The sequence below is a fragment of the Panthera leo genome, chromosome B3 (genome assembly GCF_018350215.1).
Source record: "Panthera leo isolate Ple1 chromosome B3, P.leo_Ple1_pat1.1, whole genome shotgun sequence".
NCBI lineage: Eukaryota > Metazoa > Chordata > Mammalia > Carnivora > Felidae > Panthera > Panthera leo.
The window spans coordinates 52,983,158-53,000,749 of record NC_056684.1 but is presented as its reverse complement, the minus strand read 5'-3'; positions in this window follow the sequence as shown (position 1 = coordinate 53,000,749).

The following is a 17,592-nucleotide window of genomic DNA, read 5'->3' as shown; positions in this document are numbered from 1 at the left end:
AATAAATACAGAGACAAAGAGCCTGTTTGGGGCTCTTGTCTTCTGCCGGACATCAGCATCTCTTGTATTCAATTCTGTGTCTGCTGTCTTGCTGGACAAGAGAGAACTCCAGGTTCATAGTCTGCGACACAAGGTAGAGGAGCAGAGGGGGCTAGAGCCAGAATCTTAAGCAGCCTCCATGCTTGGCGTGGAGCCTGACATAGGGCTCAATCCCACAATCCTGGGATCATGACCTGAGCTGAAATAAGAGTCAGATGCTCAGCTGACTGAGCCACCCAGGCTCCCCTCTTTGTTTGTTTCTACTGATTGCATTTTCTCTGGTTATTGGTCATATTTTGCTGCCTTTTTGTGTGCTTGGTAATGTTTTACTAGAGTTTTACCTTATTGGGTGCCAGATTTTACTTTATTTTCTAAATAGTGTTGGAGTTTCTTCTGGTGCATAGTAAAGTTGCTTGGTATCAGATTGATCCTTTCAACACTGTGTTTAAGATTTCTTTTTCAATTTTTACTTTAGAAGGGGAGAGAAGGGCAGAGGGAAAGAGAATCTTAAGCAGGGTCCATGCTCAGCATGGAGCCCCATGTGGGGCTTTATCCCAGGACCGTGGAATCATGACGTGAGCTGAAATAAAGAATCGATCACTCAATCGACTGAGTCATCCAGCCACCCCTTCACTTGCCTTTAAGTTATATTAGGCTGAGTACAGAGCAGTGTCTTTAGGGTTATTTATCCCGATTAAGGCAACACCCTTCCAAGGATACTACCTCTATCTCATGAGGGCACTTTGGTAAAAACAAACTATTTCCATCTCTAATTCTAGCCATGTTGGCCTTCTTGATCTCTTAGGGCTTCTTCTTCCTTATCCTGTGCCCTGGAAACTGCCTTCAGGCAGTAAGCTGGGACAGTCCCAGGGCTTGCCTTATTCTTTTCCCTTCTCTTGGGGAAATCAGTCTTGTGCTGGTTGTTTTTCTATTTCTAAAAATCATGATTTCATATATTCTCCCCAGTTTCCTAGTTATTTAAGGCAGGAGGCTAAATCTCGTCCTTGTTGCTTTTGGTCAGAAGAGGTAGTACCTTAATTAGGTTTTAATTTCATGAAGGACATGTTCCTACCCTATTCTAAGAATTCCTGAGGCATTTGATCAAATTTAGTATAGAATTTGGAAGGAAGAAGCATGTTTCATTCTGTGTAGACACGGAACCAGAACACTCCTCTGTATGTTTTAGGTTTGGCCAGGTTATTAAAGATAGTGTACCTACAATTAGGGGATGTGATTAGCATTAAGAGGAAGAGCTCCTTATTGTGGCCACTAAGTGTTGGTCAAGAAGGTAGAGTGGAGTAGAAGAGGATCTTAAATCTTGCCATCATTGTGAAGCCTCTGAAGACTTGTCAACAGACCTAGCCAGACAGGTCAGGAGGGCACCAGCCTTGACCTCTGCCTGGAGCAGCCCCAGGCAGAGAGCTCAGTGGTAGGCCAGCCTGAGCTGAACTCGCCCCATCCCTGGGAGTGGTATTTGGGAATGTTCTTTGTGGGAGAATACTGTAGACTTGGAACTGCTAGTTTGTGCATAATAGTAGGGTTTTTGGGGGGAGGGTGGGTAGAGGAGATGGTTGTTTCTGTGGACATTGAACTTATAAATGAAAATGTCAGTTCATGGGCTCTCCAACAGAGTCGCCTTTCCCAATCTCTTCCTTGGATTTCAGGGGCCTCAGTCAGTGAAGTAGGACATCCCTCAAGAGTTGTCCCTGTAATGCCATGTATCTTATCAGTACTGGCATTTTTCTTTGTTAGACATACATTTTTTTTTTTTTTTAATGAAGTGATTCTCAACTAAATTATTTCTTGGTTTAAGAAGTACTATTACTTGTCTGAGTGTCTTTTGTTGAAGTTAGCTACAGAGTCGTTGAAAGTGGGTCCTTTGTGCACAGAAGATCAGGAATGGTACTTGCCATCACTTTTCTAAGATCAGGACAGATGTTGCAATGTGTCACATCACTCCTGCCTCTGGACTCAAGACTTAACTTCAGAATCCTTCCTACATAGCACTTCAGGCATCTACTACTAGTAAATCTGAGTTGCTACTCAAAATTAAGTCTATTTGTCCTCTCTATCTTTAGTATGTAGTTTACAATAACCTCCTTTACATTAGGGGATTCCTAGCTTGTAGACTACAAGTACCTCTCAGCTTTATCTCATCATATGATTTATCTCCTATCCATAGTGACTGTCTACTCCCAATTTAAATCCAAAAGGCCTCCAAGGAAAAGTAATTTGCCATCACAACAGCAAGGCCACCTTTATTGAGCACCACTGGGTCAGATTCCAAACAATATTATAGTCTCCCAAACCCCTGTTTGTATTTTCCTATTTTCTGATGATGAAACTGAGGCTCAGAGAGCTGAAGTGACTTGCCTGAGGTCCCAAAGATACCTAGCAGTAGATCTAGGACTTGAGGGATTTTATGATTGCCCTTGAATGTCCTCTGCCTATTTTATTTCCTTTTTCCTTTTTTTCTTCCACACCTTGTGGCTTTGGTGAGGAGCAGCTGGCCCCTTGGGAGTTCTGCCAATTAGAGGATGCCAGAACTTCTGTGAGCAGATTGACAAGCCTTCACAGGGTGGGATTTTATCTTACTGGGGAGAGAGACATATTTTGCTTTTTCTTTTCTTGATTACTTATAGATTTGAAGCCATTCTGAATGTTGGAAGTCCACCTAGTCGAAAGAAAATGGAGAAATTACAGTAATTTTTTTTTTTTTTGTAATTTGGCAATTAGGTCGGTAAATTAAATAATGTTGTGATTATCTTCTTTAATTGAAGCAGGTAACTATAAAGCCAAAGGAAAACGATTTTCAACAAGTCAACCATTGATGACTGGTACTGTTTTTATAGTTTTGTATTGGAAAACACTCATCACAGAAGATAAGTGATAAGCAGATTAATCCAGCATACACATACAGATACAGAGGTACATATATCATTATTTAATTAAATAAACATGTTTGAAATTAACAATTTTATTTATATATGAAAGATCTTTTTCAAAATTATTTCAGCTACACTAACTTTTGAGGAGGACCCCCTGAGTATAGTTTCTCAGCCGATGTGCCCTGGTTACTCCCAGCACGGCATGGTGTAGAATCATGAGACCGCCAGCTCCTGTCTGCAGTGCTGGGAGCCAGCCTAGGGTTGCAGGACCAGAGTTCAGGCGGTGCGAGTCTAGGGACACAGGGGATGGACCAGCTGACTGAAGCCTAATGTGAGGCTTTACTAGCTGGTCCAGGAGGGTGCAGCTGCCAGTCCTGAAGCACAGAGAGGAGAGGGGGCAAGCCCGATCATCATGCGAGGCTTCCCACGGTTCTCCCCACACCCCACATTCTCTAGCAACACTATCCCTGAAGGACCGGGGCTGCAGAACAGAGAACAGTGTTGACCAAAAGTGGTGCTCTTTCCTCCTTTGCTTTTTTTCCTTCCTTTCTTTTATAGGTCAGTCATGGTGCTAGGTCCTGGAAAATGAGATTGGGTCCTTGCCCTTGGGGAGTTCTCGATTTGGGGAACGATCTGGAAGGCAGAGTGCAGTGAGGGTGTGGACACGGGTATCTTCAGGAGCCTGCAAGGTGTTCAGAAGGGACCTTCTCCCAGTTAAGAGTGTGTAGTGTCTTGGTCCTCAGGGTACCAAGGAGCTATTGCCTGTTAATCTGGATTATTATTGTTTTAGTTTATTTTTGAGAGAGAGAGAGAGAGAGAGAGAGAAAGAGAACACAAACAGAGGAGGGGCAGAGAGAATGGAGAGAGAGAATCCCAAGCAGGTTCCACGCTGTCAGCACAGAGCCAGATGCAGGGTTCGGAATTGCTGGGTCATGTGGTGACTCCATGTTGAGCTTTTTGAGAAACTACCACACTGTTTCCCACAGTGGTCTCACCATTTTACATTCCCACCAGCAATGTGTGAGAGTCAAGGCAGCCCAGGATGGGACATGTGACAACCTAAGAAACCACTGTTTACCCGGGCAAGTGACAGTGACTGCACCCCCTTATATATGTAGCCCTGGCGGCCTCCGTCCAGGGTCAGCCTCCTCTTAAACAGCCATCCAGAAATTCCCCAGAGGGAAGAATATTGTTAAACAAAATGACTACAGTGAGGGACTCTTCTAAAGCCCTAAAAGCTGCCATTACCCAAAATAGGCATCCAACACGTTCTTTTATGACTGCCATAAATACCAGCACTAGCAATATTATCTTCATATGAGTTGATTTCATAGCACTTTAGAAAGTTACACCATCATAAATAATCTATGAATATGTTATTTCATCTGCTCTCAGAATTTGCTCCAACAGAGCTCTGGCCAATTTTAGAAGTTTCCATGTAAATATATAAATATAACGGTAAGAAGAACATGAAAATTGAACAAAACGAGGCCAAGTATCACATTTAATCCACAAATATTATGAAAGAATATGAAATTGTTTTATGGGTGGCTGAAGTAAGCCTGTTTGGTGGGGAGGAGATGATGTATGTTGCCACCAGTCCAAAAAGGAAGGATGCCTACTAGGGAAGCAAGCCTCTTTCTTTAGAGCCTCTTTTTCTCTGGTTAATGCTGTACCTCATCATAAATGATTTGGTGCTGTCCTGAAATACTAGACGCAGCACACTTATGTATGTATAAACTTATACTGACACTTTAAGAATAACAAAGGGGCCCCTGGGTGGCTCAGTTGGTTAAGCGTCTGACTCTTGATTTTGGCTCAGGTCATGATCTCACGGTTCATGGGTTTGAGCCCTGCATCAGGCTATGCGCTGGCAGTGTGGACTCTGCTTGGGTTCTCTCTCTCCCTGTCTCTCTGCCCCTCCATCTCTTAAATAAATAAACAGAAAAAATAGTTCTTAAAGTAACAGAAAACACTATTTTACAACACTTAATGCCCTGTGACACATCTGGAAGTGTGCCTTAAGAGAAAATTAATTCTAAAATGGAGTTGATTTCCATCAATTGTCACTAAAAGTTATTCAGGTGAAAATTAACAGTTTGGGCCTGACTCAATGAAGGTGTTAATTAAGAGCACCTTAATTATATGGATTATGGAAATGGGTTAACAATTACTGATCACTCCAATTTTCTGAAAACATATGATCTGTGTATTTTTCCTTCCTTGAGTCTGGAATTCTCTCCTGCTCTCCTTTCCCAGCTACTTGAGATGCTCTGGGGGAACTTGAAACTGTTGATTCCCGGATATTCTACAGGTTTGGTGCAGGCAGATTTCAGGCTGAGGAGGTTCAAGCCTAGTTCAGGACACACTAGGGAGCGTTTGGCTGCTGTTTGAATGTCCATGTTGTGTAGGTAGATTGGGGATAGAAGTTAAAACATCACTGCTTAGTGGTTTGCTGGCAGCTCCTTTCTTCCAGACTTCCTGTCAAAGGCTCCAAGTGGACTCCATTTTATTTCCAGGAAGGTATGGAAGTGGATGTAGTAAGGGTATTGATTTGGAGAACACATGGGCTAAGAGGAATGCCTGGGTCTGGAAAACTTGGTTCTCCCTCCTCCTGTGGCTTCTGTTTATAAGGGCAGGAGATTTGGCTTTGGAGGGCGGGTATCTGCCATATTATCTGCTGCAGAAGTAAGCAGCAACTAGGGGGGTTGAAAAAACAATCTAATATACACTTTGGCATAAAAGAAACACAGTGCATTGCATATCTCACCAATTCTTTAAATTTCTTTATTTTTTTTTGGTAATAGTGTAGTTCCAGGACCACTTTGGATAGTGAATACCAGGTGGCCAATCAATACCGTTTGTTTATTTTTTTTTATTTTTTATTTATTTTTTTCAATCAATACCGTTTAAATGCCTCCAGCTACCGTTTAAATGCCTCCTGCTGGAGAGTTTTTCTCTTGTCTGGGTTTCAGTGGAAATTCAGCAATGTCTGGGCCCTTTTACAAAGCACAACTGGAGGTTACACAGAAAGAGGATGGAATTAGGAATAGTCACAAGTAAACACACCCAACAGGTAAGGGGTAGAGGGAAACACACCAAATACTCAGGAAGGTTTGAAGAAAAGTGAGGCACAGTGAGCTTTCTACAGAACCTGGTGGAACTCAAGGAACCATCTCTGAGATAAACACCCTTATTCAAATGCCACAGACACACTGTTTCCCTAAACAGAGAGACTTGAGGCCTAGCAGTTTTTATGTTGCAGCAAAAGATTTGGGTCAGAACCAAAGTTTTAAAGACTTTATTGAAGAAGTTCAAAGATTCATTGGCCAGCAGCCAAGTGTGGTCTGATTTGTTTGCATTTCCTCTGGGAACTTGCAGGCAAGTGAGGAATTGGCCAGCCACGACCGTGAGGGTCACCCACTCCCCTGTGGGTCTTTTCTTCCTGGCATTTATGATGTGGGGGAGGGGAGTTAGGAGGAAGCCATTCCCTACAAAGGCCCAGTTTCAGCAGCCCAGTCAAACTGCAGTCTCCCCTCACATCAATCTGGCAATAATTAGTCCACCAATGAGACCCGTATCGTTCAGGGCAAGAGGCAACGGGATGAAGGGTGGGAAGTGAAATGTCACCATTCTTCTCCCAACTGGTAATGGGCAGAAGACCTGCTTCAGCCTCAGAAGCACCAAGCACGTGTGTTCATGGGTGGTTTTCCTTGTTCAGGCTCTTGGAAAGCTCAGCATCTACCAAGAATCTTTCAAATGTTCTTGTTGTTTGTGGCTTAGAGAGTTTTGGGACATTTGTCAACTGGACTGGACTTTGAAAAAAAAATGTTTTTTTCTGTGGTTTTGGGAATTTGAAAAGAAGGTGCTTGTGTCCCCCACATGGGTATACATATACGTACAGCATGAAGATCCCTCTCCTTTTCTTGGGATTTTGATCACATTGATAGAAAGTTGTGCAAAAATGTGAAAATGTGGGGCACCTGGGTGGCTGAGTTGGTTGAGTGACTGACTCTTGATTTCAGGTCGGGTCATGATCTCATGGTGGTGAGACAGAGCCCTGTGTTGGGCTCTGTACTGAGCATGGAGCCTGCTTAAGATTCTCTCTCCCTCTGCCCCTCCTCCACGCTCTCTCTATCTCTCTTAAAAAAAAAAAAAAAAAAAAAAAGAGTGAAAAGATTCCTGATTGCAAAAAGGTGAGGAGGAAGAGAAGTTAGTTTGGAAGAGCAGGGTCTTTGGTTGTCCTGGACTGATTTATCCAGGAGATTCATTGCTCAGCAGAATTCACAGCCTCATCAGTGGTCTTAACATCTATGCAGGTGGCGAAGCCTGAGAGCTGGAGGTCATACATATATAGGCATGATAGGGCACGGGGTGAATAAGCAGGGGACCCAAGAGTGAATGTGCCATTGAGGATGCTGGGAAGGTGGTGGAGCAGGAAGCACCAGCAAACTATCTCCCCAGCTAGACAACAATTGAGCTGGAAGAATCTGTCTGATCTAATTTAGAATCCTGGAGTCTACTGAATAAGCCCAGCTTGCAATTCCAAGGGAAGGTTTGGATGGTTAATTTTTGTTAATTTCAGCTCTTAGTAGAATAGCAGCTACTCTAAAGATTCTACAAAACACATACAAACAAAAAACAAAACAAAACACCTGTTAGAACTTATAGATGAATTCAGCAAAGTAGCTGGATACAAAGTCAACACACAAAAGTCAGTTGCCTTTTCTTCTTCCTTTTTCTTTTCTTTTCTTTTCTTTTCTTTTCTTTTCTTTTCTTTCCTTTCCTTTTCTTTTCTTTTCTTTTCTTTTCTTTTCTTTTTTCTCTTTTCTCTTTTCTTTTCTTTTCCTTTTGATTTCAAGTTTTTAGTTTAAATTCTAGTTAGTTAATATATATGGCCAAAATTGGTTTCAGGTAGAATCAGGTAGATTCATTGCTTACATATAACACCCAGTGCTCGTCATAACAAGTGCCCTCTTTAATACCCATCACCTATTTAACCCATCCCCACTCACCTCCCCTCCAGCAACCTCATCAAACTCAGTTTGCTCTCTATACTTAAGAGTATCTTGGGGAACCTGAGTGGCTCAGTCAGTTAAGCATCCCTTCGTTTCTGCTTAGGTCATGATTTCATGGTTAATGAATTTGAGCACCACACTCGGCTCTGTGCTGACAGGGCGGAACCTGCTTGGGATTCTCTCTCTTTCTCCCCCTCTGTCTTTGCCCTTCTCTCTCTCTCAATAAACAAACAAACAAACAGAAAAAAAGTATCTTTATGGTTTGTCTCACTCTTTTTTTTTTCCTTCCCCTATGTTCATCTGTTTGTTTCTTAAATTCTACATGTGGGTGAAATCATAGTTGCATTTCTGTACTCTAACAATGAACAATCTGAAAAGGAAGTTATGGAAACAACTCTGTTTACAGTAGCATCAAAAAAGAATAGGAATTAACGAGGTGAAAGACTGAACAAAGACTACAATAAAGTGCTAATAAAATGAACTCAAAATGGTTAAAAGACCTAAATGTAAGACCTAAAACTATAAAATTCTTGGAAGAAACATAGGGCAAAAACTTCCAAGACATTGGATTTGGCAATGATGCATGGTATATGACATCAAAGGCATAGGCAACAAAAGAAGAAATAGACAACTAGATTTCATGAAAATTACAAAAAAAATTGTGCATCAGAAACACTGTCAACAGGGTAAAAAGGCAACCCACAGACTGGGAGAAAAATAATCGCAAATCATTTGATAAGAGATTAATACCCAGAATATGGAGAGAATTCCTAAAAACAATAGCAAAGTCAACCCAGTTCAAAAATGTGCAAAGGGCTTGAATAGACATTTCTTCAAAGATAAACAAATGGCCAATAAGCACATGAAAGATGCTCATCACTAATCACTAAGAAAATGCAGGCAAGGGGCACCTGGGTGGCTCAGTTGGTTGAGTTTCCAACTTCAGGTCATGATCTCACAGTTCATGAGTTCGAGCCCTGCATCGGGGTCTGTGCTGACAGCTCAGAGCCTGGAGCCTGCTTCAGATTCTGGTCTCTCTCTCTCTCTCTCTGTTCCTCCCCTGCCCATGCTCTGTCTCTCTTTCAAAAATAAATAAACATTTAAAAAAATTAAAAGAAAGAAAATGCAAGTCAAAACCATCTCACACCCATTAAAATGGCTACTGTCAATACCTGCGCCCCCCACCCCCTGAAAATAACAAATGTTAGTGAGGATATGGAGAAACTGTAACCCTTGTGCACTGTTGGTGGGCATGTAAAATGGTACAGCGGCTGTGGAAAACAGAATAGTAGTTCTTCAAAAAATAAAAAATAGAATTACCATAAGATCCAGCAATTCCACTTTTGGGTGTAAATCCGAAATAATTGAAAGCAGGTCTCAAAGAGGTATTTGTACCCATGTTCACAATATTATTCACAATAGCTAAAATGTGGAAGCAACCAAGTGTCCATGGATGAATGAACAGATAAGCAAAATGTGGTATATAGATATACGATGGAATATTATTCAGCCTTAAAAGGGGAGAAAATTCTAATACATGCTACAACATGGATACATCTTGAGGACACTATGCTAACTGAAAGAAGTCACAAAAAAACAAATACTATGTGATTCCATTTATTTGAGATACTTAGTCAACATCAAAGAGACAGAAAGTAGAATGGTGCTTGCCAAGGACCGGGGGAGGGGGAATGGGGAGCTATTGTTTAATGGGTATAAAGTTTCAGCTTTACAAGGTGAAAACTGTTCTGTAGATGGATTGGGGTGATGGTTGTACAACAATGTGAATATACTTAATATCACTGAGCTGTACACTTAAAAATGGTAAAGATGGTAAATTTTATGTGTATTTTATAACAGTAAAAACATTGAGGGAAAAAAGTGAATTTGGCTGCCATGGTGTGGAGAAGCAAGAGGGAAACATACTTTGAATTCTCTGCCCCTGACAGATAATGATGAGGGAAGGGGTCTCCATCTATGTAAGATGGAGGGAAGCAGCCCATTGATTTCAATGAAATCAGTTTCATTAATTGAATTTGGGGAATAATCAGGGTATGGCCTCATAATCTGAACCAACATCTGGTTTGGTCTCTCCAAAAATGAGTTGCCATTGTCAGATCAGAGGCAAGAAGTCTGGGGTGAGCCCTCGCTTTTGTAGGGCCTTACTCAACCCCAGCTAGGAAGTGCCTGGTACACCAGCACCTTAGTCCTGCCCTGTGCTAGTGGCCCCAGAGTGTGGGGTATGTGGATCTTTGGGGAGGCCTGTCAGTGCCACCCCCACAACACAGCTGGAGACCCTTCATTCCTTTTTTGTTTCATTGGCTGTAGGCTCCATCTTTCTTCCTCTGGCAAAAAGCCAGCTCCCCTTTGGTGCAAGAGAACCTGGATAGAGAACACTGAAGGGGTTGGGTAGCCCTGATCAGCTTGCAATCACGTGGGACCAAACCCCCATGTGGCTGGGAGCCTCTTCCCTGTGTCTCTGTGTGCCCTGGGTCCTTTATTCCTTCCTCGGGGAGTCCCACGCATGGCTGGTCTGAGCCCATGTTTGACTTTAAGATCATTTATTTCTCCACTAGCTGAAAGAAAGGCAGGTCTTCTTTAGGTCCTGGTTCCAGGAGTAGTCCTGCCCCTCAATGGTGTTTCCAGGCCATCCTACATTGCTGGAGAGGGGGCCTCAGAAAGAAAAGAGGCTGAAGAGGGGCCCAGCAGAGGATGCATCTTTAACATGCCCCCGAGGGACTCTTATTCTTCCTGAAGCAACTGGACCAAATATAATTCTGGAAATTCTATTTCCAGACTAGCATCCCAGGTCATTTTCCTTAGGAGGAAATTTTCAGACAGCCACCTTAGAAGGTACTTCATTAATTGAGAGATGAGGAGTAGAAAAAACATGGCAAATGTGAAACTCACGGCATGGCCAGGACAGCATGGCCATCTCATGCCACCTTCCCCATGGTTCCCATGGCTCTCAGCACTGGAGATAACGGACGGTGTCCGCTGCAGTGAAGACAGCTGTCCTTCGGGCAGCTGGTGAGGACAGGCCTTGTGATAGCCCCAGGGTGATGGAATATGTGAGAAGAACAGCAAGTATCAGGGGGGACTCACGGACACAAAGGGAGAATGTGATGGACTCAGTTTCAAAGCCAGAAGAGGCGGGAGGTAAAAACAATTACATCCTCTGAGAAGCATAGAGATGGAATGGATTTCAAGTTGAGCTCTTTACACTGGGGTCAGCAAACTTTATGTGTCTAAAAATCACCAGGGAGTTTGTTCATCATGCAGATTCCCAAGTCCCATCTCCAGAGATCTGGCTCCGGTAGTTTGGGGGAGGTGGTGGGGTGGATCCCAGGACTGTGCATTTTTAAAGGAACCATTTCCTGTCCTTGGGAATTCTGATGCAGATAGTTCATGGTCTACACTTCAAGGCCCTCTGTCCCACATGATACCTGAGCTCCTTCTGTGGCACCCCAGCACATGGCCACTGCCTCTGTGTCCAGTGATGGAGCAGCAAAATGATGAGGGAGCTGCCAACTTCAAGTGTCTCTTACAGTCTGCCTGCCATCCTCACGCTTAGCCAGACCCACCTCCCCACAGAGGCCACCCGTCAAAAGGCTGCTGAGGCTTGTTCTAACGGGAGCAACACCCATGATGATTGAGGAACAACCTGGTTCAGCATGAGTCTTAGTCATGATGCCATTGGGATGTGCTTGCTCTGACTCTATGACTGTAGTGCAATTGAGAAATCGTTATTGTGATATTTGGGCAGGGGAAGTGCAACTTTTATATTGCTAGTAAGGCCTGAGTAGGAGAGGGAGGTAATAGCTAAAGAGCACCAGGTTTCTTTCTGAGGGGGTGAAAATGTTCTAAGACTGAGTGTGGGTATGGTTGTACATATCTGTGAATATGCCCCAATCCACAAATTGTGCACTCTGAATGGGTGAATAGTATGTTTTATGAAATATATCTCAATGAAGCTGTCTAAAGAAGAAGTTTGTTACACTGTGGTGCATGAAATATACTCTCTAAAGCCACATGTTCAAGATGTTTCAAAGAATGCTATTTGTATATACAAATAAAGATAGTGTTATTTCAGTGACACAATGTGTTTCCCACATAAATGGAGGGAAAAAAGGTCTGAGAACTCCAGAGTCTCATTTGTTGGGGAATGGCTTTACTGATATACTTTAAAATTAAAATACTGATTTTAATCTTAATTTAATATACTGATAATTTCCTATGATATTTGACTCAAATCAGTAATGCCTTATTCACAACTTTGCTTATTACCCTGTTATCTCTACAGAGATACATTGCTGAGTCTGACACATCTCAATTTGCAATGTGTGTCTCAGAAGAGGGTTGGTCCTGACATTGCATCCCAGTGGGCTTTAGCTAAGCTGGTGACTGACTGGCTTTCTACCCGGGCCCACATGGTTCTGTTCTCTGTTCCTTACAGAGTCTTCCTTTTACCCTGCATTTTCTAGCCTAAAACTTTTCCCTCTGAAATCATGAACTTAGATGTATGATCAAAAGTCCTGAAGGGGATCATCAAGGAGTTATTTCTCAGTCATTTAACTAGTGAATAGTCTCCCTTCTAAGAACCCTACAAGGATAAAATACCCAGTTTCTCTCCTGTGATGCTCAGAACACAGAACTATGGCACTAGAAGGATTCTTGGAGATTTTATTTTATTTTATTTTTTTAACGTTTATTTATTTTTGAGACAGAGAGCATGAACGGGGGACGGTCAGAGAGAGGGAGACACAGAATCCAAAACAGGCTCCAGGCTCTGAGCTGTCAGCACAGAGCCCAACACGGGGCTCGAACCCACGAACCGTGAGATCATGACCCGAGCTGAAGTCGGACGCTTAACCAACTGAGTCACCCGGGTGCCCCTTGATTCTTGGAGATCTTGTGCAACTCTGCATTTACGGCCCGAGAGAAGTGAAGTGCAAGGAAGTTACCAAGTAAGCTTGTGAACTGAGACTAAGCCTTCTGACTCATGGCTTATCCCATATTCTGCGCTTTGCACTATGAAAGCCACAGAAAACCCCCAAAATACCTGTCTCCCCAAAACCAAACCCACCATCTAGTTCTAAAATCGAGTTGTAGTTGTTTCTGAACCACAAAGTGGGGGCAGCCCCATCCCACCACTTCCTTCAGTAAGACCCTCTCCTCAGGGAAACGCAGCTCTAGGAGGTGGAAGGATCCCAGTCACACAGAGGGGACCAGCCCACAGGCTCCTCCCAAAAGAGCCTGGAAGATGCTTTTCTCCCTCCACAACATAACGAATTGCCGCTCCCCGGCAAGCGTCCAGCATTTGCTCTGTGCCAACCTCTGGCGTCCATCCAGCCTCTTCTTGGGAGCCAAACCCCAGACTCTCTTGTCCTAGGAACCGGTCCAGAAGGGCTTTGGCAGTCGGCAAGGAGGAGCTTTATACCACGGCCTGGGGGGCCCGGCTGCCCAAACTCTGGCTGCCTGGGTGGGTGGCCGGGACCTTGCTCTGTAGAGACCTGCCCCAGCTCTGCAAAGGAAGGACAAGGAAGGCAAATGATAGCACCGAGGGGCTTGCTGGGGTGGAGTGTGAGAGAATGCTTACTCTGGCTGGTTCTTCCTTCTTCTGGGTGGGGAGGCATTCGATGCCACCAGTACCTGAGTGCCATGTGCCTTGTTCTTAAGCTCAGCCAAGGAATTAGCTCCTGGGATCCCAGAACCACAGATACTCTTGATGCCTGGGATTCTGCAGTCTAGTAATCTGGAACTGAGATAGCGTGTGAGTGGGCACAAGTGACTTCTCTTCTCTGCAAGGCTTTCCCTCTGTTCCCTTCCTTGGAAGGAGCAGTGCCTGGTGTGTCTAGTGATGGCCTCTCTTGTACATCTGAGTTTCATTATTAGGATTGCCAGGATGGGCTGGTCAATTCTTTGGTTTATGTGTGGTAGACTGTGCTGGCCAGTTCCAAAGGGCAGGCAGGGCATGTGGGAGTCCGCCTCTTTCTGCAGCAGGCCTGTGTGTCCCCCAGACACTGGCTCATCCCACACCTGTTGTGAGTCACCATCAAGGGCAATGGGACATTCGTTCTCTGCAAGCCTACACTCTCACATGTTGTCTAACAATTCTCAAAATTGAGAACCCATGGACCCTGAAGACTTACAGATCCACCTAGTTGCAGAAATATATTCAGTTAGGGGCGCCAGGGTGGCTCAGTCAGTTAAGCGTCCGATTTTGGCTCAGATCATGATCTCGCAGTTTGTGAGTTTGAGCCCCGCGTCGGGCTCTCTGCTGTCAACACAGAGCCTGCTTTAGATCCTCTGCCCCCCTCTCTCTGTTCCTCCCCCACTCGTGCTCTCTCTCTCAAAAATAAATAAATATTTAAAAAAATAAAAAAGAAATACATTCAGTTAGATTATTTCACTTGAGTTGATCATTCAGCATGAAAGTGTAAATACAGGAAATCTCAGACCCTGAGGTTAGGTGGCGTCACCCACAAGATTCAGAAGGTACTTAGATGGATTTTGATTTTTTTTTTTTTTTTTTTTTTAAAGTCGTCAGAATGAAGGGGCACCTGAGTGGCTCAGTTGGTTAAGCATCTGACTTCGGCTCAGGTCATGATATCGCAGTTTGTGAGTTCGAGCCCCGCCTGGGGCTCTGTGCTGACAGCTCAGAGCCTGGAACCTGCTCTGGATTCTGTCTCCCTTTCTCTCTGCCCTCCCCTGCTCACATTCTGTCTCTGTCTCTCTCAAAAATAAAGTCATCAGAATGAAACAGAAATCCCAAACTCCCTTTAGAACTCATGGGAGAGTTCTTCTCTCTCCCTGGCTACCAATCCTCCTTCCCGCCCCCCCCCCCCCAAAACCAGAACTCTCAGTGATTCCTAGATGCCATTTTGGGGAACAGGGTTGTAGAAGAGTCTTCCCCCTAACAAAAAAGACCTCCCTCTAAGAATGAGCAGGGGGTGGGCCTGGTTGGTGGCCCCCACAGTACAGTCAGACTAAACAAGGGAAAGTGGCCACACAATTCTGAGTTGGGAGGGTCTTGGGGACCCTCTCCTTCAAGGCCATCTGATTTATGACTCTGCTGTCAACATCCCAGTCCATTGACGGACAGCTCCTGCTAATGCAATGTCTTCACAGCCAAAGCTGGCTGATCTAGAATTTTCACCGATCAGTTTTGCTTTTGACACCTGAGACCATGTTGAATTAAAAAAAAAAAAAAAAAAAACAAAAACCCAAAGATAATGGGCAGAGGGCATGCAGGCCTGATTTGTGCTCTCTCTTTTTAAAATGTAAATGGATGTAAGAAGTTCATTGAGTAGCCAGCAAATGTACTGATCTGCTTCTGAAAAATGTACAGATGGGGGAGATGGGAGTTCGGAGGAGAAGCACAGATGGAGAAGTCTTTTCATTTTGATTTGTCACTGAGCAGAGACCTGGAGTTGCTGAGGGTGTCAAGACTCACAGATGCAAACACAGGGAGGAAGGGCAACACAGACACACGGCAGGCGCAGCCGGCAGGAAATGTGTTTCTGCAGGGCTCAGGGCTCAGATGCATGAGGAGGGACACGTAACCAGGCGCGGGCTGGGGATTTCAGCGTAAGTCTGCTGTCCTCCCAGGGGACAGAGCTGAGTGCTCACAGATGGCTGAAGACCTAGCGATGTTTCCAGATAACTGAGACAGGCTGCTCCTGCGCCCCTCCCCTCTTAAAGAATGAGTGCTGTCTCTGCCCTTCATTTGCTGAGCCAGGCTTTGCTCTCTGAACTTCGTGTGGGGCTTGATCAATTGAGTGATTTTATATTATTGCTTCTCTTGAAATCCTTTTTCTTTTCGTTGCCACCTAAATGTAGATATCCTCACTTTGCCTTTGTGGGTTCTCATTATTGCAAATTTTATAGAGTTCTGAGCACAAATGCACATGTGCAGGGTCCTGTTTTTGAAAACATCTAGCATCTGCTGGTCTCTTTCGTATTTTCTTTTCAGCCAAAACAGCCTTTCAGGGCCACAGAGTGATGTGAGTAGAGTCCTCAGGATAAACTAATAATGCGATTCTTTTTTTGGTCACTAGATTGTTATGTAAAGTATCTGAAATTTGTAAGCCTTCAGCTGGTTGATGAAACTCGAGAATCACTTGAGTTTATATACCAGTGGTATATTTAAAATGTACACATGGGATTGGTTTTGGCTATTTTTAGAGGCCTGTGGGTTACTTTTGCCTGGGTAGCCCAGCCCCCTGCCCCCCTGCTGTGCTACTGTTGATAACTTTGAGATACACCCAGCTGGTCATGCAGTAGAGAGCCCCTTGGCTGCCTCAGTGGGGAGGTTTAGGTCAGTAGAACATGTTTTGGTCTACACTCTGCTTTTGCACCTTGCTGAGACGTGCTGGTGGAAGTGCTGATCCTTCTGTGATGAGAACAAGGAGGACCCGGTTTCCTTAGGGACTCGTGGACTGTCAGAAACTAATGTGTGCTAATGACCGGCCAAGTGAGGAGAACCTGATCCTGCCTTCTTCCCTGCTGTGTCTCAGATGAACAGAAGATAGTTCCATGCATTCCTTGTGGGTCTGAATTCTCTGGGCGGGTCCACCTACTTAGTGAAAAAAGAACTTGCTTCTGGAGCCATCCCTCAAACTAGAAAGCAGTCCTTAATCAGACTAGTGCACCAAGGCAGGCATTGAAGACTCTGCATGTGAAAATTCAGCTATCGCTGGGCTGCTTGCTGCCTAGTGGGTAGGTGGGAAGGAAGGAGCCTGCCACTGGTGGCTTCCATTGCCAGAATGGCCAACGACCTCCCCAGCCCGCATGTGCACAGGGCATCATCGTTCAGTCCTCAGGTCTGTGAGGAGGGGCTGGGGGCTGGCTTAACTGTTCCCTTTTCCCTACTAAACACCCTTCCTATGAGCTAATTTTGAGTAGCTGAAGAACTTAACTGATGGTTTGCACTGATGTTGACACAGGAGCCAGTTGAGGCTGAATGGCCACTGTAGGTTCACAGGATGCCATTTCACATCCTCAAACCATCTCTGGATGGGATGAGCCATGGGCTGAGCTAATGTCTTTTTATAATATCATCAGGTATAAGAAGCAGAGCAGCATGGGAGAATTTGTGAAGGAATCAATGCAGGAAGACCAGGTCTCCTAAAGTGGTGTCCTGCAGACAACATGAGAAGGCAGTAAATACACTGTCCTGAGATTTGTTAAGAATTGATGAAAATGTCAGAAGCCACAGTGTGAAAGTGAGGCTGGGAGGCGCTCAGAGAAGGTGGTTGGTCACATGTCCATGAGCGGCTGCCTGCACCCTCACCCTTCCTGCCTCCTACACTGCCCCTTAGGGTCTGAATGCAGAGTTCTTGCTCTTCGTTGTCTGCCTTTAAATCCTATTCTTCTTCTTTTTAAAGAGAGAGAGGGAGGGAATGTGTGCAAGTATGTGAGTGAGTGCACACAGGGGAGGGGCAGAGAGAGAATCTTAAGCAGGCTGCACGCCCAGCATGGAGCCCAACGTGGAGCACGATCCCAGCACCCTGGGATCATGACCTGAGCCAAAATCAAGAGTCCGACACAACTGACTGAGCCACCCAGGTGCCCCTCAATCCCATTATTCTTAACACTGCATCTAATTCCAAGGTATTTTATTTTTGAATCACAACTCCAAAACC